A 22,546-nucleotide genomic window follows, 5' to 3' on the forward strand; every position below is an offset into this window, starting at 1 on the left:
TATATGAGTCAAGGAATGAATGTATTTTTGGAATAAGTTGTGTGATTAGCCCTTCAAAATCATAGTCACTGGAAAGCTGCTTTTTGTCATTTATTCTTTCAGCAGTTTGTTAAGCTTTTGTTTTGTACCAGGCACTTTTCAAAGCACTAGGCATACATGAGGTGAATACGGTAGATGAGGTTTCTACTCTTATGGAGCTTATGTTTTCGAATAAATATGTAGCAAAAAACCAATTCACAAGAATATTTCAGGTGGTTTGAGAGCTATAATTCAAGATATGTAATAGAATAATTTGTTTGGGGCTACTTTAGATAATTGGTTTCTAGGCCAGTTTATAGAAACTTTATTAATAAAACTCATTTTAAAGACAATCTCACTCTAGTGGAGCATCAAGATTTTATAGATAAATTCCCAGACTTTCTTTCCAAGGCTTGTCTAACTGAAGAAATAAATCTAGCAGAGAAAAGTAAAAATGCTTTCAGTTTATCTTTTCTTTATTAGCTGGGCTTCCTGGCATTGCTTACTTGAAACTGAGTGAGAGGTTTATTGTTCTCTAAGTTCCTGAAGGACTAGAGCCAATACTGAAGCACTGTTTCCTTTCTGTATCTCTGCTATTGCTTCCAAAAGCCTGTTTGTACTGCCAAAGTACATAGAATTCCTTTTCATTAGAGAAGAATCCTTTGTCATAAATCATTCAAAGTCCAGGCAGACTTAGGGATTTTGATCACATCTCCAAAGTGCTTCAAAAGCACTGGAGTTGAGGAAGTAGGGTAGTCTTTCTTCTTTATATAAGACAATTATCAAACGGCCAGTTAATAACTACTGTGTTTGCAGAACTATCTTCACAAAGTATAAAGTCTAATTGGAGAGGCAAAGCTAATTCACAAAAATAATAGAAAACAATTCATGACAGTATATAAAGAATTACTAAACCATTAGATTAGTATTTTATAGTGACAGTGATCCATCACATTGTTAATGAAAATTTATTTACTAGGTGGGACTTGTTCAGGCTTTTTGGGATGCATGATATTCATATGGAAGGAGAAAAGAAGGAAAGGCACTTTAGGTGAGGGAAAAAAAATACCATGAGTGAAGCTGAGAGGCAGGGATGCACTTGACTTGTGAATGGACAGTGAAGAAGCCAAGATGAATAGAAAGGAGCTTGCATGTTGGAATATGTGAAGTGAAGGTCACTCAGTCGTGTCTGACTCTTTACAACCCCATGAACAATACAGTCCATGGAATTCTCCAGGCCAAAATATTGGAATGGGCAGCCTTTCCCTTCTCCAGGGGATCTTCCCAACCCAGTGATTGAGCCCAGGTCTCCCGCATTGCAGGTGGAATATTTACCAGCTGAGCCACAAGGGAAGCCCATTTTGGAGTATAAGTATCAACAAAATTGGGCAAGTAAGGTAGGGTCAGATTATGAAGACCTTAAAGAGATGGGAATACCAGACCACTTGACCTGCCTCCTGAGAAATCTGTGTGCAGGTCAAGAAGCAACAGTTAGAACTGGACGTGGAACAACAGACTGGCTCCAAATTGGGAAAGGAGTACAGCAAGGCTGTACATTGTCATGCTGCTTATTTAACTTATATGCAGAGTACATCATGCAAAAAGCCTGCCTGGATGAAGCACAAGCTGGAATCAAGATTGCAGGGAAAAATATCAATAACCTCCCATATGGAGATACACCACCCCTATGGCAGAAAGTGAAGAAGAAATAAAGAGCCTCTTATGAAAGTGAAAGAGGAGAGTGAAAAAGCCAGCTTAAAACTCAACATTCAAAAAGCTAAGATCATGGCGTCAGGTCCTATCATTTCATGGCAAATAGATGAGGAAACAATGGAAACAGTGACAGACTTTATTTTCTTAGGCTCCAAAATCACTGCATATGGTGGCTGAAGCCATGAAATTAAAAGATGCTTTCTCCTTGGAAGAAAAGCTATGACAAACCTAGACAACATATTAAAAAGCAGAGACATTTCTTTACTGACAAAGGTCTGTATAGTCAAGCCCTTGGTTTTTCCAGTAGTCATGTATGGATGTGAGAGTTGGATCATAAGGAAAGCCGAGCACTGAAGAATTGATGGTTTTGAACTGTGCTGTTGGAGAAGACTCTTGAGAGTCGCTTAGACAGCAAGGAGATCCAACCAGTCCATCCTAAAAGAAATTAGTCCTGAAAATTCACTGGAAGAACTGATGTTGAAAATGAACTCCAATACTTTGGCCATCTGATGTAAAGAACTGACTCACTGGAAAAGACCCTGATTCTGGGAAAGATTGAAAGCAGGAGAAGGAGACAACAGAGGATGAGATGGTTGGATGGCATCACCGACTCAGTGGACATGAGTTTGATTAAGCTCTGGAAGTTGGTGATAGACAGGGAAGCCTGGTGTGCTGCAGTCCATGTGGTCGCAAAGAGTCGGACATGACTGAGCGACTGAACTGACTGAAAATAAGCAGGGAAATTTAAAATAAATAGTCTCAGAAGTCTGTAGTAATTAAAAATTTTTGAGCAAAGAGCAATATGATGAAAGTGATGTTTAAGGAATGTTTATTTAGTGACAATTTTCATTGTTGTTAGAAGAATCTGATATCAAGGAAACTAATCCGGGTATGAGGTGATGAGAAGATACACTGGGCTGATGATAATAAAAATTGAATGGGAAAGGTGGAGATGAGTCATTTTATTTTTTATAATGCTGTTTATTTATTTATGGCTGTGTTGGGTCTTCGTTGCTGTGTGGGCTTTTCTCTAGTTGCAGTGAGCAAGAGCTACTCTCTAGTTGGGCTGCGTGGGTTTCTCACTGTGGTGGCTTCTCTTGTTGCAAAGCATGGACTCTAAGGCACATGGGCTTCAGTAGCTGCAACACATGGGCTCAGTACTTGAGGTTTCTGGGCTCTAGAGTACAGGCTTAATAGTTGTGGCACATGGGCTTAGTTGCTCTATGGCATGTGGGAGATTCCCAGACCAGGGATTGAACCTGTGTCTTCTGCATTGGCAGGCAGATTCTTTACCACTGAGCCACCAGGGAAGCCCACAAGAGTCATTTTAATCAACACCTTAAAAGTCAGGTGTTGACTAACTAGATATGAAAGTCACATGTTGGCTGACTAGATGTGAGATATGAATCAAGATAATGCCAACATTTAGAGACTAGCTAAAAATGCTGCACCGATAAAAGCAAAGAAGTTCTAAAGAAAGATGCCAGTTGTAAAGGGACGTGTTGAGTTTTAAGAAATTTCAAAATTGAAATGCCAATAGTTGTGGATGACATAAACAGCTATAGTTTGGGAAGAAGAATATAACTAAAATCTAAATTTAAATCACAAAGTTTTGACACTTGGTATGTGGTCACACAACAAAAACAGAAGTATCAATAGCAATAATAACTGCAATGTTTATTTAGCACTCTCTCTGTATCAGGCACTGATCTAAGTGCTTTCAATGCATCATTTTGAAATCTCTACAACAACCCTATTCAGGTAGGTATTATTAATAGCCTCCATTTTATAGGTGAAGAAGGTGACTCATTGTATAGTCACAAAGCTAGTAAGCAACAGAGTCAGGCCCCAAATCAGGTCTGTCAGTCTCCAAAATATACATTACTAATACAGTAGCTATGTATTTTTGTCAGGGAAAATTTTGTGCTGGTAAAATGGGAATGAACATATTTAGTGATCACATTAAAATGTGAATTAAATCCTCATATTAAAGACAAAGATTCCTAGGATAGGTAAAAGCAAAATCTAGCTAGATGCTACTTATGAAAGCTTACAAAAGCTATCCCTAAAATAAAATTTTATGGAAAAACAGAAAATAAAGGAAGGCAAAAATATATCATGTAAATACTAACAAAAAGAAAGCAATGATGGCAATATTAATATAAAAAATAGCAAATAGAATTCAGGTTTCAAATCAGTAAATGCGATAGGAAGGATATTTTATATTGAAAAGAGTTACAGTACGTGAAGACAGTAGAACATTTATAAATTTTTATCTACTGAGGAATATCAGTGAAATGTGTAAAGCTGATATTTAGGAAAACTTAATGACAATATGATAAATCCATTGTACAGTCACAGTGGGAAACTGTAACATATCTCTATCATAATGTCCAGTAGACCATTCAGTGTGACCTAAATCAAATCCCTAATGATTATACAGTGGAAGTGAGAAATAGATTTAAAGGATTAGACCTGATAGACAGAGTGCCTGATGAATTATGGACGGAGGTTCATGACATTGTGCAGGAGACAGGGAGCAAGACCATCCCCAAGAAAAAGAAATGCAAAAAAGCAAAATGACTGTCTGAGGAGGCATTACAAATAGCTGTGTAAAGAAGAGAAGTGAAAAGCAAAGGAGAAAAGGGAAGACATACTCATTTGAATGCAGAGTTCCAAAGAATAGCAAGGAGAGATAAGAAACCTTTCGTCAGTGATGAAAGCAAAGAAATAGAGGAAAACAATAAAATGGGAAAGACTAGAGATATCTTCAAGAAAATTAGAGATACCAAGGGAACATTTCATGTGAAGATAGGCTCAATAAAGGACAGAAATGGTATGGACTTAACAGAAGGAGAAGATATTAAGAAGAGGTGGCAAAAAAAAAAAAAGAAGAGGTGGCAAGAATACACAGAAGAACTGTACAAAAAAGATCTTCATGACCCAGATAATCACAATGGTGTGATCACTCACCTAGAGCCAGACATCCTGGAATGTGAAGTCAAGTGGGCCTTAGGAAGCATCACTACAAACAAAGCTAGTGGAGGTGATGGAATTCCAGTTGAGGTATTTCAAATCCTAAAAGATGATGCTGTGAAAGTGCTGCACTCAATATGCCATTAAATTTGGAAGACTCAGCAGTGGCCACAGGACTGGAAAAGGCCAGTTTTCATTCTAATCCCAAAGAAAGGCAATGCCAAAGAATGCTCAAACTGCCTCACAGTTGCACTCATCTCACACGCTAGTAAAGTAATGCTCAAAATTCTCCAAGCCAGGCTTCAACAGTACGTGAACTGTGAACTTTCAGATGTTCAAGCTGGTTTTAGAAAAGGCAGAGGAACCAGAGATCAAACTGCCAACATCAGCTGGATCATCACAAAAGCAAAAGAGTTCCAGAAAAACATCTATTTCTGCTTTATTGACTATGTAAAAGCCTTTGACTGTGTGGATCACAATAAACTGTGGAAAACTCTTCAAGAAATGGGAATACCAGACCACCTGACATGCCTCTTGAGAAACCTGTATGCAGGTCAGGAAGCAACAGTTAGAACTGGACATGGAACAACAGACTGATTCCAAATAGGAAAAGGAGTATGTCAAGACTGTATATTGTCACCATGCTTATTTAACTTATATTCAGAGTACATCATGAGAAATGCCTGCCTGGATGAAGCACAAGCTGGAATCAAGATTGCTGGGAGAAATATCAATAACCTCAGATATGCAGATGACACCACCCTTATGGCAGAAAGTGAAGAAGAATGAAAGTGAAAGAGGAGAGTGAAAAAGCTGGCTTAAAGCTCAACATTCAGAAAACAAAGTTCATGGCATCCAGTGCCATCACTTCATGGCAAATAGATGGAGAAACAGTAGCAACAGTGGCAGACTATTTTCTTGGGCTCCAAAATCACTGCAGATGGTGATGGCAGCCATGAAATTAAAAGACGCTTACTCCTTGTAGGAAAAGTTATGACCAACCTAGACAGTGTATTAAAAAGCAGAGACATTACTTTGCCAACAAAGTCCATCTAGTCAAGGCTATGATTTTTCCAGTAGTCATGTATGGATGCAAGAGTTGAACTATAAAGAAAGCTGAGCGCCGAAGAATTAATGCTTTTGAACTGTCATGTTGGAGAAGACTCTTGAGAGTCCCTTGGACTGCAAGGAGATCCAACCAGTCCATCCTAAGGGAAATCAGTCCTGAATATTCATTGGAAGGACTGATGTTGAACCTGAAACTCCAATACATTGGCCACCTGATGGGAAGAACTGACTCATGTGAAAAGACCCTGATGCTGGGAAAGATTGAATGTGGGAGGATAAAGGGATGACAAAGGATAGATGGTTGGATGGCATCACTGACTCAATGGACATGAGTTTGAATAAGCTCCGGGAGTTGGTGATGGACAGGGAGGCCTGGCGTGCTGTGGTCCATGGTGTTGCAAAGAGTCAGACATGACTGCATGACTGGACTGAACTGAACTGAATCATAATGTCACAGATCAATTACACAAAAATAAAGATATAGAAAATTAACAAACTCTGTGTTTATATGAAACAGAAAGAAATCCAGAAATCAGAATATACAAAGAATGTTTATTTTTTAAAGTATAAATAATATAGATGATTTTGCCAGACATAGGCCGTAAAGCTAATTAAAACAAAATAATTTCTAAAAAACCTGACCTTGAAGGAATTAAAAATTTTGCAAATAATTCTTCAATTAAAGAGGAAATCCAAAAAAAGAAAAAAGAAATAAATAAAGAGTAAATCCAAGTTAAAATTATTTAGTGTTTTAAAATGGAAAATGGTACCACTACTTATCAAAACTTGAGATTTGGTCAAAGTAATATATAGAAATTTTCATTTCCTGAATATTTTCACTTTGGAAAAAAAAAGTTCTGTTTCCAGATGAAAAGGAATAAACCCACTTTTCCCTATTCTTCCTGCTAAGTATAGCTAAAATTCAGGACATTACTATAAGAAGACTCAGAAAGTTGGAAAAAAGAAGGAAGACTTTGAACTTAAGAAATGACACAACAGTGAATTTCCTGGGCTTTCCTTCTGCCTCATATATTGTGGATTGGGTGCTGGAGAAGTTATCATCCCAGAAACACAAATGGGTACAAATTTTAAAAGTTCCAGGAAAAACCTTCTCCCTTTAGCCCAAAGAACAGGAAAAGGGCAGCCTAGCCAGACAGAAAGCTTCTAGACAATTAAATGTTCTAATCCATCCAAATGACACGCAAAAAAAACTACAGCCCCATTCCCATCACTGTCAGCAATGCTAGGTGGAGAACCTAGACTATTGCCTTCACACAGCTGTGAAGAGGCACACCTCCCTCCTTAAGCACTGTATCTGAGACATACTCATGGGGAGCTCAGATTATCATCATTACTGAACAGTAGAGGAACCTCTTCCACTCCCACCTAGCAGTAACAAGGCAATGCTCCCTTAACGGCTGCACAGTATCAGAGAAGACTTGCTGAATCTGAAGATTCAATAAGATCCAGAGTCTCATAAGATGATACCCCAAACTTCCAGAATACAATAGAAAATCATTCATACCAATGCCCAGGAAAATCTCAACTTCAACAAGAAAAGATGATAAACGACATCAATACGAAGATCACAAAGATGTTAGAATTATGGCAAAGATTTTAAGGCAGTCATCATAAAAAAATTTACCAAGCAATTGGTGGTGGTGGTTAATCACTAAGTCATATCTGACTCTTGCGACCCTATGGACTGTAACCCTCCAGGCTTCTCTGTCCATGGGATTCTCCAAGCAAGAATACTAGAGTGGGTTGCCATTTCCTTCTCCAACCAAGCAATTGCAACCACACTTTAAACCTGAAAGTAGAAAGTCTCAGCAAAGAAACAGAAATGCTCAGTAAAGAAATTGAAGAGATAAAGAACCAAATGAAGATTTTATAACTGAAAAGTATAACTGAAATGAAAAGCTCACTGGATAGGCTCAGTAGAAGAATGAATAGATTGAACTTGAAGACAGAAGTGAACAAGAGTAAAAGTAAACTGAAGAAATGTAACAGAGCCTCAGAGACCTTTCATATTATGAAAGATCTAACATTCATGTTACGAGTTTCAGAAGGAGAGGAAAATGAATATAAGGCTGAAAAAAAAGTATCCCAGCTAATATGGCTGAAAAAAATGCAAAAGGCATAACCTGCAAATTCAAAAAGCTGAGAGAGTCCCAAACAGTATAAACTCAAAGAAATCGATGCCAAAACATACTGATCAAACTCCTGAAAATTAAAGAAAAAGAAAAAAACTGGAAAGCAGTAAGAAAAATGATACCTCACCTATATGAAAAAACAATTAGAATGACAGCAGATTTCACCAAAATCCATGGAGAACAGAGGGAACTGACATAATATATTTTCAAGTGCTTAAAGAAAAGAATTATAAACTAAGAATTCTGTATCCAATAAAAATGTACTTGAATAAATGGGAAAAATAGACACTCTCGGGTGAAACAAAACTAAATGAATTTGTTTGAAGGGGATCTGCTTTAAAAGAAAGGCTTAAAGGAAGTTCTTGAAATGAAAAGGAAATAATACAAGATAAAATATTGGAACATCAAGCAAGAAAAAGAACAGTGGAAAGAGTAAGAATACAGATAAATACAATAAAGTTTCTCCCCTTCAGTTTTCTAAATTATGTTTGACATTTGAAGCAAAAAATATAACACTGATGTGGTTCTCAGAGGTGTAGAGGAGATCTTCAATGAAATTATATATTTTTTCTATTTCTTCTTTTCTTTTTATTTATTTTTTGAAGGATAACTGGTTTACAGTGTTGTGGTGCTCTCTGCTGTACATCAATGCAAATCAGTCATAATTATACATATATATATATCCCTGATTTTATATATGTATATTTATATATCAATAAATAAATATATATATATATATATATCCCTTCCCTCTTAAACTTCCCTCCCCCCCATTCCACCCCTCTAGATTGTCACAGAGTGCTGGATCTAATGCAATTATATTATAGATTGGGAGACGTAAGGGACTGAAAAGGAAAAAATGTTTTTACACATCATTTTAACTAGTAAAGTGTTTACACTAATAGTGAATCTATGTTTGTATATACATATATAATGTATATTTGAATGAAAACCACAATCACAGAAAACTAACCAATATGATCACATGGACCAAAGCCTTGTCTAACTCAATGAACTGTGAACCATGCCATGTAGGGCCACCCAAGACGGACGCATCATCATGGTGGAGAGTTCTGACAAAATGTCGTCCACTGGAGAAGGGAATGGCAAACTACTTCAGTATTCTTGTATTGAGAACCATATAAACAGTATGAAACAGCAAAAAAATAGGACACTGAAAGATGAAGTCCCCAGGTCAGTAGGTGCCCAATATGCTACTGGAGATCAGTGGAGAAAGAATGAAGAGATGGAGCCAAAGCAAAAACAACATCCAGTTGTGGATGTGACTGGTGATGGAAGTAAAGTCAGATGTGGTAAAGAGTAATATTGCATAGGAACCTGGAATGTTAGGTCCATGAATCAAGGCAAATTGGAAGTGGTCAAACAGGAGATGGCAAGAGTAAACAGTGACATTTTAGGAGTCAGCGAACTAAAATGGACTGGAATGGGTGAATTTAACTTAGATGACCATTATATCTACTACTGTGGGCAAGAATCCCTTAGAAGAAACAGAGTAGACCTCATAGTCAACAAAAGACTTCAAAATGCAGTACTTGGGTGCAATCTCAAAAACGACAGAATGATCTCTGTTCGTTTCCAAGGCAAACCATTCAATATCACAGTAATCCAAGTCTATGCCCCGACCAGTAATGCTGAAGAAGTTGAAATTAAACAGTTCTATGAAGACCTACAAGACCTTCTAGAATTAACACCCCAAAAAGATGTCCTTTTCAATATAGGGTACTAGAGTGCAAAAGTAGGAAGTCAAGAAATACCTGGAGTAACAGACAGATTTGGCCTTGGAGTGCAGAAAGAAGCAGGACAAAGGATAACAGAATTTTGCCAGGAGAACGCACTGGTCATAGCAAACATCCTCTTCCAACAACACAAGAGAAGACTGTACACATGGACATCACCAGATGGTCAATACCAAAATCAGATTGATTATATTCTTTGCAGCCAAAGCTGCAGAAGCTCTATACAGTCAGCAAAAATAAGACAGGGAGCTAACTGTGGCTCAGATCATGAAGTCCTTATAGCCAAATTCAGACTTAAATTGAAGAAAGTAGGGAAAACCACTAGACCACTCAGGTATGACCTAAATGAAATCCCTTACGATTATACAGTGAAAGTGACATATAGATTCAAGGGATTAGATCTGATAGACAGAGTACCTGAAGAACTGTGGATGGAGGTTCATGACATTATACAGGAGGCAGTGATCAAGAGCATCCCCAAGAAAAATAAATACAGAAAGGCAAAAATGGTTGTCTGAGGAGGCCTTACAAATAGCTGTGAAAAGAAGAGAAGTGAAAGGCAAAGGAGAAAAAAAAAGATATACCCATTTGAATGCAGAGTTCCAAAGAATAGCAAGGAGAGATAAGAAAGCCTTCCTAAGTAGAAATGCAAAAAAATAGAGGAAAATAATTGAATGGGAAAGACTGTAGGTCTCTTCAAGAAAATTAGAGATACCAAGGGAACATTTCATGCAAAAATGGGCACAATAAAGCACAGAAATGGTATGGACCTAATAGGAGCAGAAGATATTAAGAAGAGGTGGCCAGAATACACAGAAGAACTGTACAAAAAAAGATCTTCATGACCCAGATAATCACAATTGTATGATCACATACCTAGAGCCAGACATCCTGGAATGCAAAGTCAAGTGGGTCTTAGGAAGCATCACTACGAACAAAACTAGTGGATGTGATAGAATTCCAGTTTGAGCTATTTCAAATCCTAAAAGATGATGCTATGAAAGTGCTGCACTCAATATGACAGCAAATTTGGAAAACTCATCAGTGGCCACAGGACTGGAAAAGGTCAGTTTTCTTTCCAATCCCAAAGAATATTCAAAACACAATTGCACTCATCTCACATGCTAGCAAAGTAATGATCAAAATTCTCCAAGCCAGGCTTCAACAGTACAAGAACTGTGAAATTCCAGATGTTCAAGTTGGATTTAGAAAAGGCAGAGGAACCAGAGATCAAATTGCCAACATCTGCTGGATCACTGAAACAGCAAGAGAGTTCCAGAAAAACATCTACTTCTGCTTTATTGACTATGCCAAAGCCTTTGACTGTGTGGATCACAACAAACTGTGGAAAATTCTTCAAGAGAGGGGAATACCAGACCACCTGACCTGCCTCCTGAGAAATCTGTGTGCAGGTCAAGAAGCAACAGTTATAACTGGACATGGAACAACAGACTGGTTCCAAATCGGGAAAGGAGTATGTCAAAGCTGTGTATTGTCACCCTGCTTATTTAACTTATATTCAGAGTACATCATGAGAAATGCCTGCCTGGATGAAGCACAAGCTGGAATCAAGATTGCCAGGAGAAATATCAATAACCTTAGATATGCAGATAATACTACCCTTATGGCAGAAAATGAAGAATAACTAAAGAGCCTTCTTTTATGTTTAATTTTTTAATATAAATTTAGTTATTTTAATTGGAGGCTAATTACTTTACAATATTGTGGTGGTTTTGCCATACATTGACATGAATCTGCCACAGGTGTACATGTGTTCCCCATCCTGAATCCCCCTCCCACCTCCCTCCCCATCCCATCCCTCTGGGTCATCCCAGTTCACCACCCCCGAGCACCCTGTCTCATGCATTGAACCTGGACTGGTGATCCATTTCTCATACGATAATATACATGTTTAAATGCCATTCTCCCATATCATCCCACCTTTGCCCTCTCCCACAGGGTCCAAAAGACTGTTCTATACATCTGTGACTCTAAAGAGCCTCTTGAGGAAAGTGAAAGAGGAGAACAAAAAAGCTGTCTTAAAACTCAACATTCAAAAAACAAAGATCATGGGATCCGGCCCCATCACTTCATGGCAAATAAACGGGGAAACAATGGAAACAGTGAGAGACTTTATATTTTGGGGCTCCAAAATCACAGCAGTTGGTGACTGCAGCCACAAAATTTAAAGACACTTGCTCCTTGGAAGAAAAGTTCTGACCAACCTAGACAGCATATTAAAAAGGAGAGACATTACTTTGCCCACAAAGGTCCATCTAGTCAAAGCATTGGTTTTTCTAGTAGTCATGTATGGATGTGAGTTGGAGTATAAAGAAAGCTGAGTGCCGAAGAATTGATGCTTTGAACTGTGGTGTTGGAGAAGACTCTTGAGAGTCTTTTGGACTGCAAGGAGATCCAACCAGTCCATCCTAAAGGAAATCAGTCCTGAATATTCATTGGAAAGACTGATATTGAAGCTGAAACTCCAATACTTTGGCCACCTGATGGGAAGAACTGACTTATTTGAAAAGACCATTATGCTGGGAATGACTGAAGGTGGGAGGAGAAGGGGACAATAGAGGATGAGAAGGTTGAATGGAATCACCGACTCAATGGACATGAGTTTGGGTAGACTCTGGGAGTTGGTGTTGAATAGGGAAGCCTGGTGGGCTGCAGTCCATGGGGTCACAAAGAGTCAGACATGACCGAGCAACTGAACTGAACTGATGTTTTTATATACTATTTAATACCTAGAGTAACCACTAAGAAGTCTATGAAAGTGAAAATGAAAGTTGCTCAGTCATGTCTGACTCTATCGTCCATGGAATTCTCCAGGCCAGAATACTGGACTGTGTAGCCTTTCTCTTATCCCTGGGATCTTCCCAACCCAAGGATTGAACCCAGGTCTCCCACAATGCAGGCAGATTCTTTACCAGCTGAGCCACAATAGAAGTCTATACAAGGTGATAAGGTAAAACCACTATAGATAAATCAAAATGAAGTTGTTTTGTTTTAGAAGGCAGGAAGAAGAAAATAGAACAGAGAAACAAACAAAAAACAATAAGTAAAAATGGCATACTTATTCCTAACATATCAATAATTACATTTACTGTAAATAGCCTAAATACACCCATTAAAAGACTGAGATTGACAGAGTAGATTTTAAAATGACCCACATATATGCTGTCTCCATGAAATTCACTTCATATGTGACAATATAGGTAAACTAGAATAAAAATAATGGAAAATATACCATGTAAAATTAATTATAAAAAATTAGAGGTGGCCATATTAATATGTAATAAAGTAGACTTCAGAATAATGAGAAAAACATAGATAGTAAAATTATATTAAGAATAAGAAAGGGGGTATAGAAACAAATGGAAGAGGCTTTAAAAATTATAAAAGAATATCAAGTACAATTTTATAAATCTAGAAAAAATTGACAAGTTTTCTGAAAAAGTAAATAATATAAGAATAAGCTTAATAAGAAATATGCATAAAATTATGTTAAAAAATTATAAAGCTAGTGAAAAGCATAAAAGAAGATTTTAATTACTAGTGAGATATACCATGTTGCTAGATGGAAATAGTTAATATTGAAAAGACATCTATTCTTTTTTTAGAAGACGTCAATTCTTATTAAATTAATCCACAACATTGTAAAACAATTATCTTCCAATTAAAAAAATTTTTTTCTAACAGCACCCAAAAAATTAATTAACTAACTACTCTGTCAGTTCAGTGAATTCCAAATTAAAATAAAGAGACAAATTTTTATGAACAGGTTGAATCTATATTGCATGTGGAAGAGAAAGTGTACAAGAATAACTGCATCTTTAAAAAACTAAAAATAATGAGAGAAAATATATCCATTGGCATTACAATAATGATAAAGATAGCAATCCAAATAGAGGCAAAAATATAAATAAATACATTTGAGAAAACCATTCAGTTAGCCTTGTACCTTACATTTTATCCAAAATTGAGTTCTTACTAGATTAAAAAGCTAAGCAACAATAAAAAACTATAAAGGTATTAGGAGAAAGTATGGTAGAATGTTTTTGAGGTTTTGGACTGAAGAAGGCTATGCTTTGCAAGACACAAAAAGGAAAAACTGACAAATTTTAAAACATGAAAATATAAATCTTTTTTTCTAAACATTTTATACAAAACTGAAGTGTGGTTGAGGTTGAAAGACAAATAATAAAGTAGGTGAAGTATTTGCCATTCATATGATGGAGAAAAGGGTAATAATCACAAAGCATAAACAGCCCTTGAACATCAACTGAGAAAAAGGAAAGATTATTTAAAACATAGGAAAAGAGCTTCCCAACCCAAGCCCAGAAGAATGGCTCCTGCAAAGAAGGGTGGTGAGAAGAAGGGACGATCCACCATTAAATGGTGGTGACCAGAGAATACACTATCCGCATTCACTAGCATATTCATGGAGTGTATTTCAAGAAGCATACTCCTCAGGCATTCAAAGAAACCTGGAAATTTGCCATGAAGGAGATGGGAACTCCAGATGTAGGCATTGACACCAGGCTCAACAAAGCTGTCTCGACCAGAGGAATAAGGAATGTCCAGTATCATATCCATGTGCACTTGTCCAGAAAATGCAATGAAAATTCACCAAATAACTTCTATGCATTGATTACCTATGTATCTGTCACCACTTTCAAAAATCTACAAACAGTTTATATGGACGAGAACTAACCATTGATTGTCAAATAATGTTTTCGAGAGGAGAGGGTGAAAATATCAGAAGAGTAAGACATGGACATGGAACAACAGACTGGTTCCAAATAGGAAAAGGAGTATGTCAAGGCTGTATATTGTCACCCTGCTTGTTTAACTTATATGCAGAGTACATCATGAGAAATGCTGGGCTGGAAGAAGCATAAGCTGGAATCAAGATTGCCAGGAGAAAGATCGATAACCTCAGATATGCAGATGACACCACCCTTATGGCAGAAAGTGAAGAAGAACTAAAGAGCCTCTTGATGAAAGTGAAAGAGGGCAGTGAAAAAGTTGGCTTAAAACTCAACATTCAGAAAACTAAGATCATGACATCCGGTCCCATCACTTCATGGCAAATAGATGGGGAAACAGTGGCTGACTTTATTTTTCTGGGCTCCAAAATCACTGCAGATGGTGACTGCAGCCATGAAATTAAAAGACACTTACTCCTTGGAAGGAAAGTTCTGACCAACCTAGACAGCATATTAAAAAGCAGAGATGTTACTTTGCCAACAAAGGTCCATCTAGTCAAGGCTATGGTTTTTCCAGTAGTCATGTATGGATGTCAGAGTTGGACTATAAAGAAAGCTGAGCACTGAAGAATTGATGCTTTTTCCAACTTTCTGAGTCTTCTTATGTTTGTATTATAGTAATGTCCTGAATTTTAGCTATACTTAGCAGGAAGAATAGGGAAAAGTGGGTCTATTCCTTTTCGTCTGGAAACAGAACTTTTCCCTGTTCATCCCAATTGTGGTTGCCATACCCCTCTCTCTCCCCAGCCTGACTGAACAAGTGAGCTTTAATAAACTAGAGCCTTTGCCCTATCTTGTCTGGGTAGGAAAGACTCTGGGCGGTGTCCTACAAGCAAAGGCAGGGCCAAAACCAAAGCAGAGCATCAAGGACTATGTGACCACAGAAGAGGAAGAAATTCATTCCTGCAGCAGCAGGTGCAGTGAATTAAATCTCTGCAATTAAGTTGAGACTGTGGGCTTTTGGGGACTTTGGAAGCAAGAACAAGCTAGAATAAGGCCAGATCTAAGTAGGAGCTGACCCCACAGTGCCCGCTGCAGGTCCAGAGACCTTCCTAGAAATACTGAAGGATTTCCTGAGTAGGCAGATGGACTGGAGGACATTGGGTGATAAGGACAACTGACATCACAGAATAATGTTCTTCTTACTATCTCTCTCTCTACGTGTATGTATGTATATATATTTTTTTCATTAGTTCTATCATTGTTTCTTTTTATTAATCCTTTACTTTCTATTTTTTACTTACTTTTTCCTTTTTTAATGTTTTTTTAATTCATTTTATTTATTTTCCTCTTATTTCTACATCTTTTCATTATATTGTGTTTTTTCCATGTTTTTGGTTTTGCATTTTTGCTACTCTAGTTTTTAGTCTTTGTTTTCTTTTATGGATTCATTTATTGGTTTGATTGCTCTCTTATTTTTTGGTTCCTCTCTTTAGTCTTTTGTTTGTTTTCTTTTTGTGAGTGTGAGTTTGTGAGTTTATTTTTGTGTTCCTGTCTGATTAATGTTGCTTTTACCATTTGTGTTGGGGTTTTGTCTATCTGTTCTTTTTTGTTTGTAGGTTGGTTTTATTTTTTCTGCTATTTCTTTCTTTCTTTATCCCTTCTGTGTTCTGTGGCTTGTAAAGTCTTGCTGCTCCAGCAAGGGGTCGGGTCTGAATTTCTGAGACAGGAGACCCAAGTCCAGGACGTTCGGCCACCAGAGAACTCCCAACCCCATGGAATACTAATCAGTGAAAGCTCTCCCAAAGGCCTGCATCACGACACTAAGCTCTGGCCCCACCCAAAGGCCAGCAAGCTCCAGCACCAGACACCCCATACCAAACAACTAGCAAAACAAGAATACAACCCTACCCATTAGCAGACAGGTTGCCCAAAGTCATACCAAGTCCCATAACACATCACTGGGCACAAAACTGCCCTTTACAGGGACAACATCAAGCTCTACCCACCAGAACACAGGAACCAGTCCCTCCACTCCAAGAAACCTTCACAAAGCACTGGTCCAAACCCACACAATGGGAGCAGACTCCACAAGTAAGAGGAACTATGATCTTGCAGCCTATATAAAGGAGACCTCAAACACAGGAAATTAAACACAATGAAAAGACAGAGAAACATGCAGCAGATCAAGGAACAGCAAATCAAACAAATGAAGAGAAAATAGGCAGTCTACCTGGAAAAGAATTCATAGTAATGATAGTACAGATGACTCAAAACTTCAGAAATAAAATGAAAGCACAGATAAATAGAATGGAGGCATGAATTGAGAAGATACAAGAAACATTTAGCAAAAGCGTAGAAGAAATAAAGAACAGAGAATCAACCATTAACAACATAATAACTGAAATAAAAAATAACTAGAGGGAACCCATAGCAGAATAACTGAAGCAGAAGAAGAATAAATAAGTTGGAATATAGAATCGTGGAAATAACTGAAATAGAACAGAATACAGAAAGAAGAATGAAAAGAAATGGGGGCCATCTCAGAAACCTCTTGGACATTAAGAATACCAACATCCAAATTATAGCAGTCCCTGAAGAAGAAGAGAAAAAGAAAGGATATGAGAAAATATTTGAGGAGATTAGATTATAGTTGGAAACTTCCCTAGCATGAGAAAGGACATAGCCACCCAAGTCCTGAAAACCCAGAGAGTCCCATATAGGATAAACCCAAAAAGGATCATACCAAGACACATATTAACAAACTAATAAAATCAAACACAAAGAAAATATATAAAGGAGCAACAGAAAAGCAACAAGTAACATACAAGGGAATCCCTATAAGGTTAACAATCTTTCAGCAGAAACTCTGCAGGCCAGAAGGAGTGGCAGTATATACTTAAAATGATGAAAGGAAAAAACCTACAACCAAGGTTATCCTACCCAGCAAGAATCTCATTCATATTTGATGAAGAAATGAAAAACTTAACAGATAATCAAAAGTTAAGAGAACTGACCAGCACTAAACCAGCTCTACAACAAATACTTAAAGGAACTTCTCTAGACAGGAAACACAAGAGAAAGAAAAGACCTACAAAATCAAACCCAAAACAATTAATAAAATGGTAATAGGATCATACATATCAATAATTACCTTAAATTTAAATAGATTAAATGCTCCAACAAAAGACACAGGTTGGCTGAATGGATCCAAAAGCAAGACCCCTATGTATGCTGTCTAAAAGAGACCCACTTCAGACCCCAAGGGCACGTACAAACTGAAAGTGAGGGGTTGGAAAAAGATATTCCATGCAAATGGAAATCAAAGTAACAGTAGCATTACTCATATCAGATTAAATAGACTTTAAAATAAAGACCATTACAAGAGATGAGGAAGGATAAGACATAATGATCAAGGGATCAATCCAAGAATAAGATACAACAATTACAAATATATATGAACCCAGCATAGGAGCACCTTGATACATACGGCAAATGCTAACAACTATAAAAGGGGAAATCAACAGTAACACAATAATAGTGGGGGCTTTAACACCCCATTCACACCAATGGACATATCATCAAGACAGAAAATTAATAAAGAAATGCAAGCTTTAAATGACACATTGAACGAAATAGAACTAATTGATATCTATGGACATTCCATCCAAAAACGGCAGAATATACATTTTTCTCAAGTGCATTTGGAATACTCTCTGGGATAGATCACATGTTGGGTCACAAATCAAGCCTTGGTAAATTTAAGAAAATTGTATCATGCATTTTTTCTCACCACAATGCTATAAGATTAGATACCAATTACAAGGGGGAAAATGTAAAAATACAAACACATGAAGGCTAAGCAATATGCTTCTAAATAGCCAAGAGGTCAATGAAGAAACCAAAGAGGAAATCAAAAAATGCCTAGAACTAAAAGACAATGAAAACATGACAACTTAAAACCTGTGGGATGCAGTAAAAGCAGTGCTAAAAGGTAAGTTTATAGCAATACAAGCCTACATCATAAAAACAAAGTAACATCAAATAATCTATCCTTACACCTAGAGCAGTTATGAAAAGAACAAACAAACCCCAAAGTTAGTAGAAGAAAAAAATCATAAAGATCAGAGCAGAAATAAATGAAAAAGAAATGAAAGAAGCAATAGCAAAAACCAATAAAACTAAAAGCTGGTTCTTTGAGAAGATAAACAAAATTTACAAGCTATTAACCTGACTCATCAAGAAAAATGGGGAGAAAACTCAAATCAATAAAATTAGAAATGAAAAAGGAGAAGCTACAACAGGTAACACAGAAATACAAAGGATAATAAGAAACTACTATGAACAACTATATGCAAACAAAATGGGCAACCTGGAAGAAATGAACAAATTCTTAGAGAAGTACAGCCTTTGACGACTGAACCAGGAAGAGTAGAAAATATGAACAGGCCAATCACAAGCATTGAAATTGAAACTGGGATCAAAATCTTCAACAAATAAAAGCCTAGAGCCAGATGTCTTCACAGGAAAATTCTACCAGAGGTTCAGAGAAGAACTAACACCTATCCTGCTCAAACTGTTCCAAAAACCTGCTCAGGGAGGGAAACTCCCAAACTCATTCTACAAGGCCACCCTCACGCTAATACCAAAACCAGACAAAGATTCCACAAAAAAGGAAAATTACAAGCCAATATCACTAATGAACATAGATGCAAAAATCCTCAGTATAGTTCTACAAACAGAATCCAAGAACACATGAAAAGAATCGTACACCATGATCAAGTGGGATTTATCCCAGGGATACAAGGGTTCTTCCATATATGCAAATCAATCAATGTGATATACCATGTTAACAAAGTGAAAGATAAAAACCATATGATCATCTCAGTGCAGAGAATGCTTTCAATAAAATACAACACCCATTTATGATTTAAAAAAAAAAAAAAACTCTCTAGAAAATTGGCACAGAAGGAGCCTACCTCAGCATGATAAAGTCTGTATATGACAAACACACAGCAAGCACTATTCTTGGTGGCAAAATTGAAAGAAGCATTTCCTCTAAAATCAGGAACAAACAAGGGTACCCACTCTTACCATTATTATTCAACATGGTTTTGGAAATCATAGCCATGGCAATCAGAGAAGAAAAAGAAATAAAAGGAATCCAGATTGAAAAAGAGGTAAAACCCTCACTGTTTGCAGATGCACTGTTTGTATACATAGAAAACCCTAAAAACACCACCAAAAAACTACTAGAGTTAATCAATGAATTTAGTAGTTACAAGATATAAAATTAATACACAGAAAGTCCTTGCATTCCTATGCACTAACAATGAAAAATGGGAAAGAGAAATTAAGCAAACAATTGAATTCACCACTGCAACAAAAAGAATAAAATATCTACTACCAATAAACCTACCTAAGCAGACAAAAGACCTGTATGCAGCACACTATAAGACACTGATGAAAGAAATCAAAGATGACACAAACAGATGGAGAGATATATCATGTTCTTGGATTGGAAGAATCAATATTCTCAAAATGACTATACTTCCAAAGCAATCCACAGATTCAATGCAATCCCTATCAAATTACCATGGCATTTTTCACAGAACTAGAACAAAAAAAAATTTCATAGTTTGTATGGAAACACAAAAGACCCTGAAGAGCCTAAGCAATCCTGAGAAAGAAAAATGGACCTGGAGAAATCAACATTCCTGACTTCAGACTATACTACAAAACTATACTCATCAAGACAATATGTATGTACTTGCATAAAAACAGAACTATAGACCAATGGAACAAGCTAGACAGCCCAGAGATAAACCCAAACACCTATGGACACACCTTATCTTTGACAAAGGAGGCAAGAATATAAGATGGAGAAAAGACAGTCTCTTTAATCATTGGTACTGGGAAAACTGGACATCGACAGGTAAAAGAATAAAATTAGAACACTTCCTAACACCATACACAAAAATAAACTCAAAATGGATTAAAGACTTAAATGTAAGGCCAGAAACTATAAAGCTCTCAGAGGAAAACATAGGTAGTACACCCTTTGACATAAATCACAGCAAGATTCTTTTTGACCCACCTCCTAGATTAATGGAAATAAAAACCAAAATGAACAAATGGGACCTAATTAAACTTAAAAGGTTTTGCACAGAAAAGGAGACTATGAACAAGATGAAAGGATAACTCTCAGAATGGGAGAAAATAACTGGAAATGAAGCAATTGACAAAGAGTTAATCTCTAAAATATATAAACAGCACATACAGCTCAATATCAGAAAAACAAACAACACAGTCGAAAAATGATCAGAGGACCTAAACAGACATTTCTCTGAAGAAGACATACAGATGGCTAACAAACACATGAATAGATGCTCAACTTTGCTCATTATTAGAGAAATGCAAATCAAAACTACAATGAGCTATCACCTCACACCAGTAAGAATGGCCATCATCAACAATCTACAAACAATAAATGCTAGAGAGGATGTGGAGAAAAGGGAACCCTCGAATGTAAATGGATACAGTCTTTATGGCAAACAATATAGAGATTCGTTTTTTAAAGTAGGAATAAATCTACCATATGACCCAGCAATCCCACTACTGGCCATATACACCGAGAAAACCACAATTCTAAAAGGCTCATGTACCCACCCCAATGTCCATTGCAGCACTATTTACAATAGACAAGACATGGAAGCAACCTAGATGTCCATCGATAGATGAATGGATAAAGAAGTTGTGATACATTTATACTATGGAATATTAATCAGCCATAGAAAGGAACAAATTTGAGTCAGTTGTAGTGAAGTGGATGAACCTTGAGCCTTTTATACAGAGTGAAGTAAGTCAGAAAGAGAAAAACAAGCATCATATGTTATCACCTATATATGGAATACAGAAAAATGATACTGAGGAACCTAGTCGAGAACGGACATGTGGACACAGTGGGAGAAGGTGAAGGTGGGACGAATTGAGAAAGTAGCATTGACATATACACACTACCATGTGTAAAACAGATAGCAAGTGGGAAGTTGCTATATAACACAGGGAGCCCAGCCTGGCACTCTGTGATGACCTAGAGGGGTGGCATGGGGGGAGGGGAAGCAGGCTCAGAAGGGAAGGGATATATATATATATATATATAATTATAACTGATTTGTATTGTTGTATGGCAGAAACCAACACAGAATTGTAAAGCAATTTTCCACAAATTAAAAAAATAAATAATTTTTTTTAAGTTTCCAAATAGCAAAAAAAAGGGAAGAGAACATGCACAGCTATTCATAAAAGAAATACAAATGGCCAGTATATATATGAAAACATGCTCAATCTTACTAGTAATAAAAATGAAACAGTGTCATCTTAATGTATCAGATAAGCAAGAATTTAAAAGATTATCAATGCCATTATTGTTATAGATGTGGGGATACTTTATATACTGATGGTGGCAATATTGGCACAACTTTTTTATTGTGTAATTTGGCAATCTGTAAAAGTTTTTGTGTTTCCTTTGCTCTAACAGTTCTACTTGTAAGACTTTATCCTAAGGAAATAATAGAAAAATTGCATTACAATGTTGCTTATAATACAACAGTCTAAGTGTCTCTTATGGAATCATTTTTAGCTTTTACAAAGAATAAGTTAGAAAAATTGGATCACAAAAGAATATGTGTAGTATAATCCCCTTCACATAAAATCAGATAATTGTTAGCCTTCTAAATATTTTTTATGCCTACACACATACACGCACATAAACCAAGGCTCATTGGATGAGATAATATATAAAATGCTCAGCACAGTACTTAGCCCATAACATTCAACAAATTGTTGCTGTTATTCTTGTCAGCGTTCAGTAGTCCTTCCATGCTCTGCAATCAGGCAATGTGCTAAGTACTTATAATAAATAAGATACTATCTTTTTTGAGGAAGTCTCATCTCTTGGTCATCATCCTTTACCATTTCCCATTCTGCAGCTTTATTGGCTCTCAGATGAATTGTTGAAATAGAGAATGGTCAATGAGGATTGTCTCATTTGTACCATTACCACCAGAAAGTTGGTTTGAAATAATTGAAGGATTTCCTTTATTTCAAAGTTAAAACCACAAAGATTGTTTTAAAATTCTCTTTA

General features: G+C 36.7%; 1 protein-coding gene and 1 pseudogene across 6 annotated transcripts in view; both read left to right on the forward strand.

The window, feature by feature from the left end:
• The window catches only part of PHKA1 (phosphorylase kinase regulatory subunit alpha 1), a 171,711-nt gene that overhangs the window by 98,279 nt on the left and 50,886 nt on the right, over positions 1-22,546 (forward strand). The gene's annotated exons all lie outside the window — the stretch shown is intronic.
• Positions 3-22,539, forward strand: LOC133243165 (large ribosomal subunit protein eL31-like; annotated as a pseudogene).

This window comes from Bos javanicus, chromosome X (assembly GCF_032452875.1).
Source record: "Bos javanicus breed banteng chromosome X, ARS-OSU_banteng_1.0, whole genome shotgun sequence".
NCBI lineage: Eukaryota > Metazoa > Chordata > Mammalia > Artiodactyla > Bovidae > Bos > Bos javanicus.